Source organism: Cibotium barometz, chromosome 60, assembly GCF_041138505.1.
Source record: "Cibotium barometz isolate CiBa-2024 chromosome 60, ASM4113850v1, whole genome shotgun sequence".
Taxonomy (NCBI): Eukaryota; Viridiplantae; Streptophyta; class Polypodiopsida; order Cyatheales; family Cibotiaceae; genus Cibotium; species Cibotium barometz.
The window spans coordinates 8,917,199-8,925,208 of NC_141105.1; positions in this window are offsets into that span (position 1 = coordinate 8,917,199).

Genomic DNA, 8,010 nt, shown 5'->3' on the forward strand with positions numbered 1-8,010 from the left:
ACTGTTAAAGCTTCAAAAACATAAACATCAGCCGACAAAATGACAAACTTGTTGACTTCTGCCCAAAACATAGTTTTGCTTACATTCTTCTACATCCTTCTTGCACACAAAAACATAACTCCCCATTTCTATCCAACGCCAAAAGACATTCTAACTTCCCCTCTAAGATCCCAAAAGTCACATTTGATTTCCTTAAGGTTACATATCATATGACAAAATAATAATCCTCCTAAGTTCATCCCCTAAACACCTGGCATAGCCCGGTGGCTTGAGCCATAGGCTGACTTTGGACTCATAATCCCTTGATCCGCCAAACCTTCTGCCTAATCCCACTGGTTTGCCAACACTTTTGTCCACTGCACCCAATCTGACTTTCGTTTCCTTGCCTTTTGCTGCATCCAGCTCTGCATCATCTTGAACATTTAAAACAATAGTTTTCACCAAAGACTCACCTTGCTTGACTTTAGCAGTATCATCTTGTTTATCAAGTGTCTCATCCCGTAATATTGCCATCTGGTCCATTGCTGCACTCCATTCTGCCTCCTCCAGTTGCTTCTTCAACTCCGCAATAGTACTCCTCAGCTCTGGATTCTCTTTCCTTAGTGCTTCCTCACCTGCTGCTTCGAACCAAGACTTGAACTTGTCCATTGGCACTGACAGATGCTCTTGAAAAATGGTAGTCACCTACCTCCATAACTCCTGAGTGTAATCAAACACCTCTTTCTTCAACAAATCCGCATCCGCTTCTGCAACCAACCAGGACTCCAGTAACTGCCTGCCCATCTAAGGCTTCTTTTTCCATCTCCACCAAGGGCGTCAATCGATTCAAAAAAGTTATTGTTTGTGATCAACTGAGTGATCCTCTCCTCCATTTCCTGAAATTGAGACTCTGTGGCTACTTTTAGGCCATCCGCCCACACTTCAAAATCTTGCACAGCACTTAAAAGCTTTATATATTTGGCCTGCATCACAGCTCCTACATGCTCCACTTCCTCCTGCAAGCTTTTCTTCTCCTCCATCACTTCTTCCAACTTCTCGTATAGCTTCTGCACTTCTCTCTCCAACTCATCAACTTGCTTAGTATCCAATTTTCAAGCTTACAGTGTTAAGAGCATAGCCTCCTGGTTCTTGATGAACCGATTCAAATCAGATAGGCTTTGAATTGCATCCTGCACTGAAAAAATCCATGGCAAACTCGAACTTGCACCTATGACAAATGGTGTTAACCTCTGCAATGCCGTCATTGGGGTCTGCTCCCCGACACTTCCCCAAACCTCTTAGGGAATACTGTAATGGTCCTTGTCTTTGCATCTGGCTTTGAAACACTTGGTAATTGGGGAAAGAAATTGAACTTACCCCCTTCTTTCTACTTTTGTGGAGGACTTACCCCCTTCTTTTTGTGCTTTTGTGGATGCTGATGGCTCCCACTCTAGCTTTCTCTTTTTCACTTCCCCCACCGTCATCTGCTCCTCGCTTCTACCAAACCCTGATGGGGACATCGATGAAACAGTGGGCACCTACAATGCATATACGAAGATTGCTGCCAAGTACGGTGCTAACTTTCCCTCTGAAGGTAACTTGCGTTTATCACGCGCTTCCCCTAACTGCATCTTGTCATAAATGAAAGTGGCCCAATCCATCTTCATTCCTCTCTCTGCATTGTAGAGGGGTGCAAACGCCTCCTTTGACATATAGGCTGTCTTAGCTAGAATGCATACCTTGTCTAAGTACCAAAATAGATGGGTACTCCTCAGCTTGTTTGTATTCCTCACCATATAGTATGACCTTGTGCCCTCCGGGGGTCCAAACTCGGCCCGCATTAGAGCATCATAGATTTTATTCATTTTTTGTGTTTGGATGAATGGCACCCAAAAACTTTCGCCCCACAAGCTTCGGCGTCACCTCCTTGTCATCTGTGATGTATCCTGCGTTCTAACTCAGATGACACAACTACTTCTTCGCGAACTCGTTCTTTTCCCATGCAGCCCATGGTAAGCATGCAAACTCATACAAGCCAATTCGCTTGAGCCATACCTCGGTTTCTTTGTCTTGCATATCGAATCCCTCTTCGACATCGATCTCCTCTGGTTTATCTTCTCCTCCTGAATCTGCTTCCTCACTCTCCTCAATGATTTGGACACTTTCCCTTCTCGGTCGCAACAGCTCCTCCATGGTGGTCTTTCATCGACCTTGTTTGAGTCATTGACTCACTTGTGTGCTCCTGTGTGAGCGCAAGCTGCTTCCTCCTCAGACTCTGAAAAAATCATCACCCTGCACGAGCTGATTTGATATGGATGGTCACATCACGCCCATGCACTTATATCATTTCCTTTTGCCTCGTTCAGCGCACCGCATGCAGACTGAAATTTCTCAAAAAATGCACACCACCGAAAATCTCTCACACATGGCAATGGGACGGCCTCATCTCATGAGTGCTGTCCTTTCGAATATTTGTGATTCTGCTGCCTTGACTTCCTGTTTGACAATTCCTCTTGCAAAAACCCTGCACATGACATGTTGACTGATAACACAGTATTCCGATTCCACTTTCAACTCCCAACAATCCACAATCCGCGTCTGAATGACATTCTCAAACTCCAAAACTGTTTTATCTTCCTCCTCAAAATCAACACCCACATACTTAACTGAAATGTCCTTAGCTTTGTTTATCATCCATTTAGGAATCTCATGAATTCTCCCAAAGAACAACTTCAATCTGAACCCATTAACTGGTTTCTGAATCGGAGTTCCAAACACATCCCTCAATCGGAATGTTCCTTGGCCCAATTCTTCCACTATCTGATATGGCCCAAAATACCTAAGCTTTAGTTTGCCTGGGTGTGGCCCCAACTTTGAATTATACAGCATTACCCAATTGCCTTTCTGAAAGATCTTGAACTTCACCTGCCTTGCCATCCATGCCTGTCTTCTGTGCTGACCAATTTCTATTGCATATGCACTGTAAATCCTATCCTCCTCTAATTTCAGCAACTCTCTTTGGTGATGCAAAACTGAATCTTCTGGGCTCAATCTATGCTGAGCAGCTAGCCTCAAACTAGGTATCACATAAAAACAACTGCTTCAATTCCATAGACCAACTTGAAAGGTGTCATACCTATTGCCACTTTATATGCTGTTCTGAATGACCACAATGCTGAATCTAACTTATCATCCCAGTCTGATCTATTATCTAAAACAATCTTTTTTAAAATCCTCACCAACACCTTATTCGTGCTTTCAGCCTGTCCATTTGCTTGTGGATGATATGGGGTAGATTTCTTGTGGAGGATCATGTGCTTGGATGTCAACTCCTCAATGACTGAATTCAGAAAATGAACACCCTGATCTGACACCAATTCAATTGGGCATCCAAATCTAGTCATGATGTTCTTATATAGAGGAACCTGGCCACACTTGCTACTTTATTGTCCCTCAAAGGTACTACTTCTACCCACTTTGTAGCATAATCTGTTGTAACCAAAATATATCTTGCTCCTGTCCTCCTGCCCTTTGGCTTTATTGGTCCAACAACAAAATCTAGACCCCATTTCTGAAACGGTTCAAGTGGTAATACTGGGTGATCCTACATCCGATCCATCTGAGTTGGTTGACCAATTTTTTGACATTGAACACATTCTCTGGCAAACTTGTGTGCATCTCTTAACAACAATGGCCACCATAGACCTGCTTGCATAATCTTCCGCCCTGTAATTTCTCCTGAAAAATGTCCTCCAGCCATTTCGCAATGTGCCTCTTGCAAAACCGCCTTCTGTTCTTCATCTGGAACACATCTGTGAATAATCTGATATGCTCCTCTTTTATATAATGATCTAGCAATAATCAGAAATGACCTACTCCTCAAGGCAAATTTCTTCTTCTAATCCGTTGTCATATTAGAAGGTAACACTCCATCTGTCAAAAACTGCAACATTTGGTCATACCAATTGTCAACAAAGGACTGACCTTCCACTCGAAACAATTCCGCATCTGGGAACTGATCCGACACTCCTGGTGTCTCTTGTGAATGCTCCAGCCTACTGAGATAATCCGCCACCGCATGCTTATTTCCGGGAGTATGCTGTATAATCGAATTCCTGTAACAAAAGCATCCACCTGGCAAGTCTTCCTTCCAGCTTTGGCTTTGAAAAGATGCAAGGGAGAAGAGAGCTTGAGCTCTTGCAAGCACACACACACTCACAAAAACCCTAAAAGAGAACACACAAGGTGAGAGGCTGAAAATCTTCTTCTTCTTCACACAACACTCAACACACCATATACAAAGATAAGAGTACACACCATATGAAAAGGTACTCAACCAAATACATACTAGGGTTGTCTATAGTGTGAACCCAACTAAATGAGCTGGCGCTATATCTATGCCAGTCTCTAGAATGGTTGTCACACAGCTTGTCATCCCACTGGCCGCATATCACCCATGATCTCACCAACCATGCCAGTGGTGTAAGTGTGGGGCCTATCCCCCAGGCGGGTCATCAGCGTCCACCGCCTCACTAGATGAACTCGATATCTCAACACTCCCCCTCGAGCTCAACTCCATCTCGTGTACACCAAGCGAAGCCCTGAATCTACGGAGCTTCTCTGTACCCAATTCTTTGGTGAAGATGTCAGCGACCTGATCGTATGTGGCTGACATAAACAAGGTCAACGTCTCCTGCCAAAACCTTCTCTCTGACAAAATGGTAGTGGATCTCTATATGCTTCGTGCGAGCATGAAAAACTGGGTTCCTGGCCATTTGTATACTACTAATGTTGTCACAGAAAATGACAACTTGTCTATCCACTGATAGACCCAAATCTGCAAGTAGCTTTCTCAACCAAGCTACCTCACATGTTGCCATAGCAGCACCTCTATACTCGGCCTCTGTACTGGATAGAGCAACCGTAGACTGCTTCTTGCTGCTCCAAGTCACAGCAGCACTCCCCAAAGAAAACATGAAGCCACTAGTAGATCTTCTAACTGACCCAGCCCAATCAGCATCTGTGTACCCATGTACACATATCTCTGTCCCAGTTTCATAAAATAGTCCACAATGCAAAGTAGACCTCACATACCTCAGTATGCATCTCAATGCATCCAAATGTGGCTTCCGAGGAGGAACCTGCATAAATTGACTCACCAACCCAGCAACATAGCTCAAATCTGGCCTGGTGATCGTCATGTAGATCAAGCTTCCTACTATGCACCTATACATAGTAGGATCCTCACTCAACTTGCCATTCTGATCCAATGGCACTGAAATAGGCTTACAGCCTGTCATACCATACTTGGACAACATGTCTAAGCCATACTGTCTCTTGTGGTGACCTAATCACCTCAATGCCCAAGAAATATCTGAGCTCCCCCAGATCCTTCATCTCAAACTTCTATCTAAGCAAGATCTTTACATCAAAGATCTCTACATCATGGTCCCCCGTAATGATCAGGTCATCTACATAGATGACAACAAGCACAACCCCTCTATCATTGTGTCTCACATACAGCGAGAAATCTGCATTGGCTACATCAAAGCTAATAGTGACAAGATATTCAGAAATCTTATCAGACCATGCTCTTGGTGCTTGTTTTAAGCCATACAAGGCTTTCTTCAACCTGCAAACATGCTCGGGGTGACTCACATCCTCATAACCAGGTGGGTGCAATATATACACCTCTTCCCGCAAATCCCCATGCAAGAATGCATTCTTTACATCCATCTGATGTAAAGACCATTGCTTTGATGCAGCCACTACTATCACAACTCTCACTGTTGCCATCTTGGCAACTGGGTTGAAAGTTTCCTCGTAATCAATGCCATATGTCTGCGCATATCCTTTGGCTACCAATCTAGCCTTGTACCTGCTTATGGTTCCATCACTGTTATGTTCTACTTTGTACACCCACTTGCATCTAATGGCTTTCTTGCCTTCAGGTAATTGCACTAAATTCCAAGTCTCATTTCCATATAGTGCATCCATCTCCTCATCCATAGCTTTCTCCCAACACACATTTCCAACAGTCTCATCAATGCATGTGGGCTCTACAACTTGTACAACTTTTGCCATGTATGCGTAGTGATGTGCCACATAACCATCATAGGTAACCTCTGCACAAGATTCTTCACTCTCCCAGATCTTCGCAGCTTTGCATTCATGGCTTCCATAGCCTTCTTTACACCAGGTGTTCTCGTAGCTGGTATCCCAAGATCCTCATCAAGGCTCATCTCTGAGCCACATGAGAATGCCCTGCAGAAATGTCAGGCATACTAAGGGGCTCAACCACTTTCTCTTTGCCTTTATGTGATGTACTAATCACATTTGCAGGACTGGTATTATGACGCAGCCTGTCACTTCATGGTCTATCAACCAATTGATGAGGACTCTACTGGTCCACTCAAAGATTGTGATTGTTGCTGACTTGCATTATGTGCAACCACATTTCCACTCACATCAGTCCCAACAGGTTCTTTTTTAGCAGCATACCAGCTGCTCATCTCATAAAAAACAACATCCCTGCTTACCCTCAACTCACGTCGTGTAGCAGGGTTATAACACCTGTATCCCTTTTGCTCAAGGGAATACCCAATAAGCAAACATTTTTCAACTTTTGGATCCAGCTTAGTTCTCAGCTCATCTAGCACATGCACATATGCAATGCATCCAAAGACTTTTAGATGAGATAAATCAGGTTTTCTGCTAGTAAACCTCTCCTCTGGAGTTACATCATGTATGGCTGCAATTGGAGTTCTGTTCATGATGTAAAGTGCTGTAGAAACAGCCTCAGTCCAATAGCTATGCGACATATTCTTCTCTCCCATCAATGCTCGCACAATCTCAGCAATGTGCATGTTTTTCCGCTCAGCAACTCCATTTTGCTGCGGAGTGTATCTGCATGTAAACTGTCTCCGAATACCATTCTTCTTCAAAAATTCAGAGAACTCATTGGAGAAGTACTCTCCCCCTCCATCTGACCTTAGGCACTTTACATATTTCCCTGTTTGCTTTTCAACCATAACTCTGAAATTTTGAAAATGAGTGAACACGTCACCCTTCTCCTTCATGAAGTATACCCACAGTTTCCTTGTGTGGTTATCAATAAATGTCACATAATACCTGTAGCCTCCCATAGACATGGTCTTCATAGGACCCCATACATCTGAATGCACAACATCTAGTGCATTTCTGCTCACATTTCTCACGTGAAAATACATGTTTTGTTTGCTTTCCAAATTGGCATGCTTCACATATTTTCTGCATACCTTCAACTTTAAACTTTGGCAGCCCTGTCACAATTCCTTTAGTCTGCATATTCATTCTCTGCACATTCACATGTCCAATTCTTTTATGCCAAATGTCTGTGTCTACAACAATTCCTGAACCATTTGCAAACATCGCAGCACTTACTTCAGGCATATTTGCATTCAATGTAAACATTCTGCCCACTCTGTTGCCTTTTACAACAACTAGCTTGCACTTGTCTTTAAAGTCTTCAACACATAACAACCATCAGGGTTAAACCGAACCTGCAAACCCTGCTCAATCATTTGGCCAACTGAAACCAAATTCTTTGTTATGTTCTGAACATGAAGTACATCTACAAGGTACTTCACTTTGCCATCCTGCATAGACAATGGCACATCTCCAACATGGGCAATTGGATGAGCAGTGTCATTCCCTGTTTCCACAAAACCTGGTCTTTCAAGGTTTTTCATCTCCTTGAACCACTCCCCATAACTTGTCATGTGGTTCGAAGCACGTGAATCAACGTACCATACATCATCTTTATGTGCTGCTTCAACATTTTTAGACATGGCATTAACGACATGCATAACAAACATTCTTTCATTATCCTCATTGTTTCTGCTCGAGGATGCATAGTTGTTTTACTGCAATTTTCCATTTTGCATGTCAGCCTGCTTCTTATAACAATCTGCCTGCACATGTCCAGGCTTACCACAATAAAAGCATCCACGTGTATCATTATACTGCCTTTGCCAATTTCCACGACCTCTT